This window comes from Marmota marmota, unplaced genomic scaffold (assembly GCF_001458135.2).
Source record: "Marmota marmota marmota unplaced genomic scaffold, marMar, whole genome shotgun sequence".
NCBI classification, from domain to species: Eukaryota; Metazoa; Chordata; class Mammalia; order Rodentia; family Sciuridae; genus Marmota; species Marmota marmota.
This window is the reverse complement of record NW_026000241.1, coordinates 18,835,037-18,850,719: the sequence shown is the minus strand read 5'-3', so window position 1 is coordinate 18,850,719 and position 15,683 is coordinate 18,835,037.

Below are 15,683 nucleotides of genomic sequence, written 5' to 3'. Positions count from 1 at the left end.
GCTAATTGGGAAAGTAGTGAATGAAAACCCCTGTAAAAATGTTTTCCATGTCTGCAAAAAGGTTTTCCATCTCTCAGGGAGGCAGAGATGGAGATCAGAGCTGCAGCTATGAATATTTTGTCTCATCTCCCATTGCTGGCCTAAAGGCAAAGGTATATGTTGGGGTGTTCTGGGAGAGGAGGACAAGGGGGCTGCTGAACCACATGAACGAGACATAGGTTTGCTCCAATAGTCTGGTGGCACCTCCACTGGTGGTGAGTGCTTGTGTGGTATTTGCCTTTCTGTGTCCTCTTTTATAGGGTCAGATCTGCAAGGAACAGGTCAGAGTGACACAGTGGCTCCCATGTGCATGCCTTTGGCCTTGTGCTGTTGGATTTGCAGTGGCTCATGAAAGAGTAATGAGCCACATCAATTTTTAAAGCTGCCTAATGCTCCTCTTAGCTCAGCTGTCTAGAAGTTTGCAAAGCAAGCAACAAGACTCTCCAGGAGAAGACCAGTAGACCTGACCCAGTGTCGGGTCTGCTGCTGCAATAGCTAGTGCCTTAGATTGTTCTTTGGTGGTGCTACAGTGCTGAGAAGGGCAGAGAAATGATTTGACTCATCCTTTGGGTCAGAGGGCAGGAACTGAGAGAATAGCATTTTGCAGGAATTGCATTTTTCATAAGTCTCTAGGTAGACTAGATTTGGGAGCTTAGGAAGAATTTCTAAGTAGGCAAGTTATTCAACTGAATTCTTTAACACAGATATATATATTTTTTTACCCTGTGTATGTTTAATTGAATTGTAGGATTCAATTAAACAGTTATTGAACTATTGTCTTTCAGCTCCAAATCCAACATTTTTTATTTTTTTAATTTTTATTTGTTTTAATTAGTTATACATGACAGTAGAATGCATTTATGGACTTTGATATATCATAAGTAGATGGGATATAATTTCTCATTTTTCTGAGTGTACATGCTGCAGAATCATATTGGTCATGCAGTCCATATATACATACAATAATAATGTCTGTTTCATTCTATTATCTTTCCTATCCCCACATCCCCAAATCCAACATTCTGCATTCTGATCAGTGATGCTGGGGCTGGATCTCTGCAGATATTTTCTGCCTTGTCAGCTGGTTCCCTGTTAAGCTTTGCCAGCAGCAGGCAGAAGACAGAGGAAGGCTTGCTCTCTACTTTCTTGTTCCTGTAAGCAGCACCCCAGCAATGTTTTCTCACCCCAGAAGTGCCAGCTCATTCCCACAGCAGCAACTGAACACAGCTGGGGCCTTCCAGCACTCACAGAGACAACTTCAACTTGCTGCTACCCTGACTTCAGAGTTCTGGGCTCCATGTCTAAGGGACTTCTCCTTCATACTTCTAAAATTTTAACAGTTTCAATATCTTTCCATTGTTCTTTCAGCTTAAGAGTTTGGAGAAGGTGACCAACTCATCCTGGTGTTCCTGGGACTTTCCAGGTTTTAGAATACCAACAGCCCAGTGTCCTGGCAACTCCTTCAGTCCCAGGCAAATCAAGAAGTTTGGTCACCTTAGAGTGACAGCTGCTTCCTGCAGCTGCTACCTCAGTACCTAGTTAACAATTATATATCATGATAACAATTCTTATGATAAAGTTTCTCTGTTAAAATAGCTGGTATGATCCCTGTTTCCTGATTGAACCTTCATGCATCCTCATTTCTAATTCTTAGGAAACAATATGGAATCAGAGAACATCCATTATTTGTGGGTAAAATCTAAAGTGTTCCTCTAAAGAGTATTACTCTGTTTTATTGCTGCTATTTTGATCGCTGCTGCTCCAGCAGCAGCTGCTGCTCTGGGTGATAACAATACCTCACATGTATGGCATCTCACAGGGCACACAGCACAGCCAGCCGCCTCTTCTCACTGGTTTTCACAGCAGCTCTATGAGGTAAGTACTATTACCTCCACTTAAATGAATTTTCAGAGGAGGGCGACTTGCCCAAAGTCACATAACCAGTCACAGATTACTGAACTTCAAACTCTCAAAATTTTTTTCCCCATTTTTTTTTTCTGTTTTTACCTTGCAGCCCTTCATGAGTGGAATTCTATTACCAGCAAGTAGAATTTCTCTCTTAGGCTTCCTGCCTTGCTTTCCCCAACCTCTATCCCCAAGTCTTTCAACTTTACTTAGTTCTGTTAGATAAAATGGATCACAGGGATGCATGGACTAGAGGAATTATGCTCTCTCTGGGTCCTATGAATTCTTCTGGGTTTCTCCTTAGTACTGGCAGGTCTCACATTTCCAGTGGACTTGTGTTTGATCTAAAAGCTTTCTAGAACCTTGGCCTTGGACCTGGTTCACTTAGAAGGTATTTCCCATAGCACTCAATTTTATTAATGCCATAAACCAATCCATGTTAAATAACTGGATCATTTCATATTCAGAAAACATCCCCAGTCTGAATGACTTTATTTGGACGCTGACCGAAGTGTTCCTGTAAATGATGTTGCCAGGTGGCATTGGAGAAGTTGGCCTGAGAGGTGAAGACTATGAGGGTACCAGGAAGACAACTGCAACATCTGCCGTGGAACCATTCAGCACCACCTATGTGGTACCCAGAAAACAAAACCTGTCCCATGACCCTGCTCTCGATTGCTTACACTTAATTAATGAAATCAGAGGCTTTACTTAAACATTCCAAAGCAACAATGTCATGCTAGCTTGAACATGGATTTCTTGAACATGGATTCCATGTTCAAGTACAAGGAGTCATCTCTGGAGTTAGAAAACTGGTATAAGTGAGAAACTTGAACAAATAATCTATCTGATTCTCAGTTTTCTCAACTCTGAGATGGGGATGAATATAATCATAGATTAGGATGTAGTATTGACAATTTTAGGATCCACAGATGGCCAAATCCTCCTCTGCTGAACACTCCTCATATCTTTTGAGTTCTCAGAAAAGTTATACCTGCAATAACAAAGTAAGACAAAGTATACTTTTATTGATAATGAAGCAAGTACCTGGAATGCTAATGCAGTAACATTACTGACCTATTGCTTAAGGTATTAAATTGCACACACTCTTTGTGTCACAGTTTCTGTGGGTCAGAAATTTGAGCATGGTCTAGCTTCAGGCTCCGTTTCATGACCTTTTATGAGGTTGCAACTGAGCACCTGCCAGGACTGTGTTCTCAGCAAAGGCTTTTTTTGGGGAAGGATCTCTTTCTAGGCTCACATTGTTCATGGCAGGGTTCAGCTTCTTGAAGTCTGTTAGGCTGAGAACTTCATTTCCTTGCTGGTAGTTGGCCAGGGACTGCCCTCAGTTCCTTGTCATGTGGACCTTTCTACTGTGGCAACTTGCTTCATCAAAGCCAGCCAAGGAGATGGTCTGTCAGCAAAAGGGAAGCCACGATCATAAGGAGTCTAAGTGGATGTTATTTCCAAATCACCTTTGCCATAAGCACACCCTCAGCAGGAAGGATGACACAAGAGTGTGACTCCTAAGAATAGGTGGAGATGACTGGGGACATCCTAAGAGCTGTTTACCATATTAGGGCTCCTTGATAAAAGCTGCATCGGGCCTGAGGCTGGGATTGGAATCTGTAGTGGTGACTTCCATACATCCTTCATTTACTCTGCAAAATTCAGGTCTTGGGACACATTCACTGAGCTGTACCTGTATAAACCTTCAGGTGGTCCACTTACCCATCTCAGGTCCATGTGGTGGAAGAGGACATAAACCTTCAGGTGGTCCACTTACCCATCTCAGGTCCATGTGATGGAAGAGGAAGGAGAAGATGGCAGGTCTTCCACCAGGGATAGGTCAAGGCATGAAGCAGGTAGAAAAGGCAGAGTGGGGATCTCACCTTTGTGATATAGTAATGAGCCAAAGGTATGTTGTTAGTTCTGACCAGCTAGAGTAGCAATCCCCTCACCATTGCAGGGTTGTGAGTAATGGGATGAACAGAGGTTGCTATAGAGGTAGAGGAACTGAACCCTGTTGTATGGTGGCTATAAATGCTAAATGGTAAAGTTTATATAACAGGATCAGATATATTAAATATCATCTTGATGTTTAATTTTGAAATCAGATTTATGCATACCATGTGTAGGATAGGGAGAAAAGAGGAAAGACCTCATGGATAAAATTAAGTATAAGATGCTGATAAGCAGATGGAGTCCAGGAAAGGGAAAAGGTGAATTTATTCACTCAACAAACATGAATTGAAAGCTGATTTCAATGTAGAACTAAAAATAAGCTTCAATAAGCTTAAAACTAAGCTTCAATGTAGAACTAAAAATAACAATTTGGGCAAGCAGAGGGGAGAGATGGGTGAACAAAAAGGTAGCTACACAATGATCAAAGCAATAAGGTAGATACTGAGTTCAGAAGTAGCCCAGAGGTGTGGAAGATTAATTCCATGGGAGAGGAGATTGGTTAGGGAATAAAGAGGTAAAAAAAAAATATATAGAGAGGAAAAACTCACAGGTGGTATCTAAGTTATGTCTCAACAGTTGAATAAAGTGAATTATGGAAGCAACTAATACGTAGTTGGGGAGGGAGTTTAGGGGTTGTACATGTTTTTCCCACTAATTATGAAGATCAGGTATCTTGTTCCATTTTCCCTTCCCTTAGCTATGATATCAGTTAGCTATTGCTCAGTAACAAACTCTGAATTAAATCATTTAAAACACCAAAAATTTATATTCTTATGATTTTCTGAGTTGGCTGAGCTCAACTGAGAGATTCTTCTGTTCTCTGTGGTATTGGCTGGAATTACTCATATGTCTCCATTCAGCTGGGAGCTCAGCTGGGTAAAGAATGTTCGAGATGCCTTTGCTCACATTTCTGGTATCTCGTCTCAGGTGTCTAGAAAGGTTGACAGCTGACTAGGCCTTGACTCCTTTCCTAGATGATCCCTCATTATATTTTAGACAGCAGTTGGATCCTAAAAGAGTCAAAATGGAACCTGTCAGGTCTCCTAAGACTTAGATTCCAGAATTTGTACATTGTTTTTGTTCTATTCTTTTGGTAGAATAAGGCACAGGGCCAGCCCAGATTCAAGACTGGGGGAAATGGACTCCATTCTCCATAGGATGAGTGACATGTTTGTACTACCCTGGGCCGAGGGTCACCTGCCATCTTCTCAGACCATCCAGTACAGCTGCAAGCTTTGCTTTGTGCTTGATGAGAAAGCTAAGGACACAGCCACACACTTAGCCAGGCAGCACTTAACCATGCAGCTGCTGAGGTCACTCTAGCAAGTCAAAGTTCCTTTGGCGGATTTGAAGACTCTGCCAGCTCCCAGGGGCATAGGTTCCCTATGAAAGCCATGACTTTTGGGCTAAAGAATCTGCCACTCCCAGCCTAAGGAGGTGGAAATGAAAGCTGCTTGCTGGTTTCCAGATAGCATGTTTTATTTATCCCTGAGAAGACAGAAGTGGAATAGTGTCAGGATTTGAAAACATTTCCTTAAATTTGATGCAGTTGAATCCAAAGACAGATAATGGTTTTGTTTCATCAATAAAGTGTCCATCTCTTTGATGTGCATATCAACGAAGGCTGAAAACAAAAAGGCATCAAATTATCATGGTGGGGGCTCATTGTGGTGCATCTGCATATATTAGCTCACAGTAACACAAATATAACACTTTGGGAGGCTAAAGTGCTAAGTTACAGAAAGTATTGTTCTGTTTAAAATGTTGTGAAAAATCACAGTCTTCTCTGATTAAAATAACATTGGAAATATTAGCAAATTAAATATTGCCTAAGAGTGAATAGAAAAGAAAATCATCATTTCAGAATATGGTTTAGGAATATTGTGCTGGGCACTGGAAGATGGTTGGTATGCTCTTTATGAGAGAGGATTCTGGAATAGAAAATTGGTCTTTGGGGTACTCCTATCTCCTTTTTATCAGCATTTTTTTTTGCCTCAGCATTCTCTTTCCCAGATACCCAAATATTTCTTCTATAAGTGCACCATGGTAGAAACTATGGGAAGACAAAGCAACAGAGACTGTTTTTAAGAAGAAATATGAGGCTGGATTTTATAGTCATACCCAGTAGGTCTTCCCCCCCTGCTAGCTTTGGGTGAACAATTCACCTCTGAAATTCAATTTCCCCATATGTAAAAGGAGGAGAGTGTGCACCTTGAATGAGATGAGGGGTACAAGGTATCCAGAACATAATGGCTGTTTGTTGGTATGACTTGGAGACAAAAGGCCACTGCACATGAAAAAATGGCAGAGTGAGGAAGACATAGTAGGGATGAGCTGAATTGTGCTTTGGACTCTTCAGTTCTAGAGAAGTTCAGGAAATGAGGTCAGGGTTACCAAATAAGGGGAGGCTGAATCCAGGCATAGTGATGGGGTGGCAGAAAATGCCAAGGGACTGCCCTTGTGGAGGCAGAAATAGACATGTTCATAGACAAAGGGGAGATTTAAGTGATTTATGTGAAAGATATGGAATCTGGTATTGGAAATCACATCATGAAGGGTCATAGAATTCAGGTACAGGAGTATAGGGTTTAATGGGTCTACTTACCAAGCAGGCTTATGCTATGACTGTCCTTAAGAAATTATACATATTCCAAATTATTTTTAAGTTTGTGTGATGTACCTTTATTTTTTTTTCTACTTCCATTTGTTTCCTCTTCCTCCTCTCTTTTTTTTCCAAATTACATTCTCATCTTCACCCTACAGTGTGCTGTTTACTTCAAAGTATAATTAAAGGACTGGGCCAAAAAGCAAATGGAGCACATCTTGCCAACTCTACCTGCAGAAGGCATTACATTTGCAAATCTGTGACTCAGATTTGGAACGACCTGAAGGGAAAGGCAATGGTGTATACAGGTGGTGACAGTGCCATCTATTACCTTGCTGGGAGTCGGGAAAGAGAGCCAGTGGAACTATTGAAAAAAGGATGAACCATGAAGCAAACAATGATTCGAAATTAATAATAATTCCTTATGCCTGGGTTGTGATTTACAAGTGCTTAGAATGCTCTCACAGCCAGGAACTCGTGTAATTCTTGGGACAACCCTATGAGGTTGTTAAATAAAATGTTGTTGTCTTCATTTTACACACGAGAGAGCTGAAATTGAAAGAGAGGGCTTACCCAAAATTACATGGCACATAAATGGGGGAGATAAGTGGAAATTCAGGTTGTTATATTCACCCATCAAACAAGTATCTCTTTTGTGTTTGTGGCTGATCCCCCTCCCCATCCCTCAATCTTGTCCTCATTGTAGACTGGAGAACACTGAACTAGGGTTTAAACAGTTAGAAACCAGTCATGAGGCCATTTTGGTGAACCAGGAATGAGGTGTGGAGGGACTGTATGGCACCAGATTTCTACTTTCTCCATGACCCCCATCGACATTCCTCCCCGTTCTCCCTCATGGCCCCCTTTCTCTTGTCTATTTCATAAGTACTGGCATTGCCCAATGTTTGGCCCTTGTCTACATTCTTGTTTTCCCCATTCTCAACGTGGGTGATTCCATTCTTCACTCTGACTTTTATCATCAATTCTAAATTCATATCTCCACCCAGATCAATCTCTCAAGGGAATATGGGTTTAAGGACCATCTCTTGGCTCATTGGATCCCCCTCTTTCCCTTTGTCTCAGGAATCATATACTATATTTTATTTCTTCCATGTTCGTGACTGTAAATTTTTCTCTTCAGTGATTCCTTCTCATAAAAAATGCTCACATTTATCCCATTAAAAAATTAAAACAGGACTGGAGTTGTCACTCAGTGGTAGAGCACTTGCCTCACAAGTGCGAGGCACTGGGTTTGATCCTAGCACCACATAAAATGAAACCAACCATATCAACGAACCAACCAACCAAACAAACATAAAAACTCAAATAAAAGCATTGAGTCCATACACAACCAAAAAAAGTATAAAAAATTAAAACAAAAATATTCCCCAAATTTTCTTTAAATACCTCTCCTTCTGCAACCATAGCCTTAACTTCTTCTTGCTCTTTCTTACCCAAACTTTTCTGGAGCATTTTGCATACTTTCTGTCTCCATTTTCACCTCCCATTCGCTCTCCTCAACCTACTCCAACCTGGCCTCTGTTCCCATCACTCAACCTTAATAACTCTTTCTAGAAGCCCATGACCGCTGTGCTCACCTTATGAGACTTCCAAGCAGAAATCAACACAGTGAACCACTCTGTTTTCCTTGGAACATTTTTTACCTTGGTTTCTATGACACAATGCTCTTCTGGTTTTCCTGCCTCCTCTGGGAGCTCTTCTCTGACCTTTGCTCATCTTCTAATGACAAATGGCTAAATATTTTCATCCCATGCCTTTTCTCCCTACTCTGTACACAATTATCAAAAGATTTCCCAAGCTTTCAGTGACCAGCTCTATGGAGGCCACTCTCCCATGTATCGATCTTGGCTACCCCTTGCTTCTGATCCTCATATTTTCATATTCTCTTAACAGACTTCTCTTCTTGAACAACTCCAGGGCTGCTCAGACATAACATATTGATATCTTAACTCATATTTTTTCATTTCAAATATGGTTCTCCTCTAATATTCTCCATCTCAATGAATGGCCCCTTAATAAATACAGTTCAGAATTTCTACATGTCTTTCTGGTAACTCTTCCTGTCTTGTACCCTGTCACCTCCCACCACCATGATTTTCAAGTATCTCTTGAATCCATCCAACTTTGCTCTACAACAACTAGGTCATAGTTTTGTCTTGCCTGACTATGGAAAACTATCCCAACTAATTTACTGTGGTTCACTTTGGTCCTTTTGGTTAACTTTTATACTAAATTGAAGTGACCTTTTTATCATCTCATTCTCTACTCTTCTATGTCTCAACATATGGCCTTTAGAAATGTCTTACTCCCTCAATTATTCAACTCTTGACTACCTCTGTAGTCTCATCTTGCTCTGTTCTCCTATTTCTTTTTCTCTTTATTTTTGGTGGGGAGGGAGGTACCTGGAATTGAACTCAGGGGCACTTGGCAACTGAGCCACATCCCCAGACCTATTTTGCATTTTATTTAGAGACAGGGTTGCTGGGAGCCATTAGCCAAGTAGGTATGACAATTTCCTTGCCAGCGTACCCCATGTTGCTTAGTGGAAGGACTCGTGGAAATAGGACATTTTGCAGTGACATTGCATGTAGGTGACCTTGCTCAAGGACCAAGGCGGATCCGAGTTTAGGGTGTTCCCGGTTTAGGATAATCGGGTTTAGGACGTTCCAGGTTTAAGATTATTCCTGCTGGGAATAGGGCGTATCCTGCTGCCTGAGTTCCCCTTGAGTTCTCACGGGATTCAGACAGTAGACAGAAGCCCAGTGGGAGTGGATTTGGGCAGAGAACGTGGATTTCCCCAGAATGTGATTGTAGACGGCTGGTGTGAGTTCGGGAATAAAGAGTTGCTGTTTGAATCTACAAGCTGTGTGGTGGCTCGTGATTGTGTGCCCAGCCAGACTGCGGCATTTGTACCCAGCCAGACTGCGGCACAGGGTCTCATTGAGTTGCTTAGCACCTTGCTTTTGCTGAGGCTGGCTTTGAACTCATGATCCTCCTGCCTCGGCCTTACAGGTGTGTGCCACTGCACCTGGCTGTTTTTCTTTAAAAAAAATTAATTTATTTCATAGTAGAATTCATTTTGACCCATTGTACACAAATGGAGCACAACTTCTCATTCCTCTGGCTGTACATAGTGCAGAGTCACACCAGTAGTGTAATTGTACATATATATGGGGTAATAATGTCTGTCTCATTCTACAGGTCTTCCCATCCCCACAGTCCTACCCTTGCCCTCACTTCTTTCTACACAAACCAAAGTTCCTTCATTCTTCCATATCACCCCACCCCACTGTGGATCAGCAACCGCTTATCAGAGAAAACAATTGACTTTTGGTTTTATCTCACTCTAGTCAAAATGGCAATTGTCAAGAATACAAGCAATAATAAGTGTTGGTGAGGATGTAGGGGGAAAGGTACACTCATACATTGCTGGTGGGACTGCAAATTGGTGCAACCACTAGGAAATAATATGGAGATACCTCAGAAAACTTGGAATGAATCCACCATTTGACCCAGTTATCCCACTCCTTGGTCTATACCCAAAGGAATTAAAATCAGCATACTATAATGACACAGCCACATCAATGTTTATAGCAGCTTAATTCACAACAGCTAAACTATGGAACCAACTTAGTTGCCTTTAACAGTTGAATGGATAAAGAAAGAAAATGTGGTATATGTTCTCCTATTTCTTGTAATAAATCATGTTCAGGCTGTGCTACATCTCCCTGGACACCAGAGAGCCAGGGAACAATCTGAAGAAAGTTTATCATTTGATGATCTTCAAACTTTAAGACAAACTAAACCTGTCTGGACACTCTTCCCACACTCACACAAAGTTCTGGGATCAAATAGGATAACTCTGCCTAAACTAAAGGCTAATGGGCTTTATTCTAATTGTAAAAAATTACTGAAATACTTCTCATAGTTTTTAATATTCTAATGTAATATCCCACTAAATCTGGAGGTGCATATAGCATGTAGTACTTACCAAGTTTATTTTATGATATGATTCCTTTTCCCTTTTTAGTAGAACATCTTACAAGGCTGTTGTTATGTGAAGCAGAGATATAACCATGCTACAATTAAGTTCAACAAATATTTATTAATTGCTGTTCATGTACATAGCCCTTTGAAAAGTATTGCAGGAGATGAGATAGCATCTGTCTGTTAGGAATCTTTAACTTATAGGAGAATTAAGGCCCAATTTTAGATGGCTTAAGTGGAAAAACAAAACAAACTAGGAATCTATTGGTAAAGTATCTTGGAAGGCCAAGGCATGGGCTGGCTGGCTTAGATATAGCAGGATCAAGGTGTTCAAACTACATTTTTGGATCTCCCTATTTCTCCTTTTTTTATTTCATTGTAAAGTATGATTTATCAATGTGCCAACTGTTTTAAGTTTGGTCCCCAGGAAATAAATTCTGGAATGGAGAGTTACATGAAAATTACTGGGGAGAGCTCTAGAGACTGTATCTGTGAGGGAGTAATAAAAACATGATGGGGCAGAGAAGTTGATATGCCTCTTTTTGTCCTACAAGGAGCTCCAGAATCCTTCAGAACAGTTCTCAAGTTGAAGCAAAGAGTATATGCCTCATTGAGTATGGATTGGTCCCTGGGAGGAAGCACAGCAGAGCTTCTTCCTTGTGGCAGAGAGCAATCCTAGTGAGAGACATAGCTCTGAGCACATCCAGTGTTGGGAAAATGAGTGTGTTGACCCTCAAAAAGGAGCTGGATGGAGGACACAGGGTCTGCTATAATTAACCAACGTGGGCCTGGCAGCCCAAGCCTGAACTTTTATTTATTATTTCAGATGGAGGGAGACTTTGACTTCAGGTTATATTAGTGAGAGGACTTTCATTATTTACCTTGAGTTTCTGCTTCCCCTGTGATAGGGGAGGTAGAGGTCACAGTGATCAAGAGCTCCACCATATGTGGGAATGGCAGACTCCCAAAGGAGTGCATGCTGCACATGCTGAAAAAGGAACCAGCGTCAACTATAACCTTCAACATTTTTATTGCACCAAAAATTGAGGAGGCATATTCACATACAGTGGGAAACAACACAAGAGTTTATGGCTTGTACTTTTAAAAACAATGACCTGAAGCCACTTGGTCTTGTCTTATAGGTGACAGGGAAGAGAACTTGTTTCTGATTTACCTTGGCCCCTGCTGCTAAATCTATATTCTACAATATTGTAATTCTGATGATGAATATTTGTACCATAGTGTGGACTGGTCTGTTTTTATCAAGATAGTTTAAGAAAAGAGAAGATAAAAAGTTATATAAGTTGTAATAATTTCCAACCTGTATTAGGGTTCTCTAGAGGAACAGAATCAACAAGAAGTATAATTATAAAAAGGGGATTTATTAGGTTGGCTTAGGCGACAGGAAACTGGATAGTCCACAATGGCCACCTGCGGGCTGGAGAACTGGAAGAATCATTAACTGCACCGTCCAAAAGACTGAAGCCTCAGAGTAAGATGGATAAATGGTTCTACCTTAATCTAAGACCAGAAGCTTCTGGAAACTCCCTGGAGAATCACTGACAGAGTCCGCTTTGGAAGGGTAAAGAAGTAAGAGTATGGTATCCTCAGATGATCTCAGAAGCAATCAAGAACCCTGTTCAAGAAGAATGTAGCTTGCATCTGCTGCTGCTTACATGTTCTTCCAACTTTTATTCAATCTAAGCCATCATCCTATCAGATGGTGCTGCCTATACTTAGGAAGGGTCTTCACTTTAGTTGGCTATCCTACATGCCAATCATTCCTAGACACACCTTCATTGACACACCCAGCTTCTTAATCATCTGTATTTCTTAATCCAATCAAGTAGACAATTCAAATTAGCCATTACACATCCTAATGTATGTAGAAATACTTCTCTGTGAGCATTGCTCACCTAAAGATTTAGATCGCCTCATTAGCAGTGTAAAAATTATTCATATTTATCAAATACTTATTTATCTGATATTCTATCAAACAATTGGTAAGCATCATTCAGTTTAAGTATGATCAGTGTTCTCATTTTATAGGTAAAGGAGCTAAGGTTAAATGAAGCAATTTTTCCAGTGTATCACAAGTAGTCAGAGGGACTTGGCTCTAGAACCCAGTGGTGTCTCCTCTGCTATGTTGTCATATTACTACAGTTAATAGCTTTTCATTAGTTTTTTTTTTTTGGGAAACAATTTCTTATTTTACTTGGAAGCCTAATTCCTTGAGTCTTGTTTGGCAAATTAAAGACTTTCAGGCAGAATTCAAACTTGGATAAAGATATAATGCAATTCTATCTTTTAACTTACTTGACTTATTTTCTATGTAACAGTGTAATAGCAACAGTGTCCAGTAACAGTAATAGTAATAGTAACAGTGTCTAGTAATAGTAACAGTGTCTCTAATGTTTTAAAATTAAAATAGACTCTACAAACAATATTACAAGAGCATGAAAAGTAACAGGGGCTGAAAATTCATCTTCAACACTACTGATCCATCAATTGTGTCTTCTTTACATTTCTTCATGGACCTGGTCCAGAGGAAGGTCCTATTTTTACTTACCTGCATCCATGACAAAGCTATAGGTTGAATCATGTGAAGCTTTCAGTATTTGATCATCTTTATATAAAATGATGACATTTGATAAGCTTCAATCTAATGTCTGCTGCTTTAGTTCAATTTAATGTCAGCACTTTCCATGTTGTTCTGTAGCCTTCATACGTGCTCTATTAATGAATGTCTAATGATGTTCAATTAAGAAAAAGATCACCATTCTCTGTTCATTGTCCTCAGTTTTTATTATTGTAAAGAAATATCTTCATACACAGACATTTCCTTGTCTTTAGGGGTTACTCCCCCCATTTTCTATTGGTATAGAATAGTTGCACACACTTCTGGTATTTGTTGTTACATATTCTTACATGCATATAATATAACAACATGATTTGGCCAGTATCACTACCAGCACTTCCCCTGTCCCTCCCCCTTAAGTGGTCTTTACTACTACCTCAAACCCCACTTCTTTTTTTTCTCATTTTATAAAAAAATTGTTTTTAGTTATACAGGACAGTAGAATGTATTTTGACGTATCATACATACATGGAGTATAACATCCCATTTTGTGGTTGTACTGACATGGAGTTACGCTGGTCGTATATTCATATATGAACATAGGAAAGTATTATGTTAGGGGTTACTTCTTTAGGATAAATTCTCAGTGACAGAATTATTGGATCCAAGAAATTTAATATTTTGTGACTTCAACATATATAGCTAAGTCATTTTGCAAACAGAATAAAATTGTAGCCCAAAGTAAACAAATACACAAATTTAATCAGAACCTGGTTAGACTTGAGTAGTATTATTTTTGCTAATGTAATAGGTGTAAAGTGATACTTAATGAATATTTTAATTTGTTTTTCTCTGATCACAGCAAGGTGGAACATTTTTGCATATGTTTATTTACTAAGTTCAATTCCTCATGCATAAATGATCAGGTCATATTCTTAGCTCATTCATTTATTAAGCTTCTTAATTTTAAATGATAGTTGTTCATTTTATATAATGTGGGCCATTTGTTTCTATTAGAATCATTTTAATGTCTTGGTTTTCTTTTAATTTTCATATTTTAGAAGTCACAAAGTATATTTTTATAGCATTAAATATGATTTTTTTCTTAATAATTAAAGTTTAGAATATTTTAACTCCTGAATATGTCTAACCATTTAATTATTTTATTTGCTATGCTTTATATAATATTTAAAATTTTCCTTTTTTGGTGATATAAAATTTATTAGATTTATACTGTAAGCTGAGAAAAAATACTAATTTAAAAGTTTGCTAGCCAGATATCCCCAAATTACTTATTAAATAAATGGTTCTTTTCTCTATTGCTTAGTGATATTTCCTGTAAGAGTAAAATCACTTAATGTGATAGAATCTATTTCTGGAACCACTTATTTGGTTCTACACTTATCTGATGCCACATGCATTTTAATACCTACTAGGATGCTCTTCTTTAAAGTCCTTTCAAACTGAGAACATTTAAAATCATTTCCCTCTATTCTTCTTTGGCTAATTTCATAATATTTCACAATTTCATAAATTGATTAAGTTTAAAAATAATGTATTAGTTTTCTTTTGCTGCTGTAAAATAATACCATAGAATTAGTGGCTAAAACAGCACACACAGTTGTATAGGTTAGACGTCTGACCTGGTCTTCCTCAGCTAAACTCATGCTGTCAGCAGGGCTTGTGTTCTTTTGTGGAGATGATCCACTTTCTTGCCCTTTGCAGCATCTAGAACTGCCACATTTCATGGTTCATGGGCCCTTGGTCCATCTTCAAAGGCAGCAGTGCTGCCTCTTCTGACTATTTTTCTCAGTGAATACATTTAGCAAAGGAATACATTTGATTTTAAGGAATATGTGATTAGATTATGCATACCTGGGTAATTCAGAATAATCCCCCTATATTTTAATAATATCTTCAAAGTCACTTTTCCGACTTATGGTAACATTGAAAGATTCTAGAGATTAGGATGTGGACATATGGGGGGCCATTTATCTGCCGACCACGAAGATCAGAATTTTATTTTAATTCTCAGCAACATTGCATTTGTGCAATATTTTACTTTTCCAGTTATCAGTAAAGGTATGGCTTAATTTTCGCGGTGATCATCTGGTGACATTTTGTGATCCTCTTTCATATGTCATTAACTTTCTCCATAAACTTCCATATTGTGTATTGTGATTATGAGCAGGACTTCTCTTTGGCCATATTCCTCTGTAATATATTTCTCTAACAAGTTCTTGCTTGATGTCCTTAATTCTTTATGAAAATGTATTCCCTAATGTAATATCAATTTGGCATCCACTCTACAAGAAGAAACATATGCTGGCAATCCGTGGTGCAGCAAATGTAGCTCCTAGGGAATCAGCTCAGCTATGCCATATTGAGAAATCTCCATTTTCATTATTTATTTGAAAAGATGCAAAAATGCTGAGCACTGAGGTGACCTTCAGAGCTTAGATAAGGTTGCTGAATATGACGTTTGACCTACTTTGCTCAATGTCCTGAGCAGAAGGACACCCAGCAGTCCAGGAGCTGCCCTGGCAGAGGGAAGTGGCATATGGGCCTGGGGTTGAGAGGCAA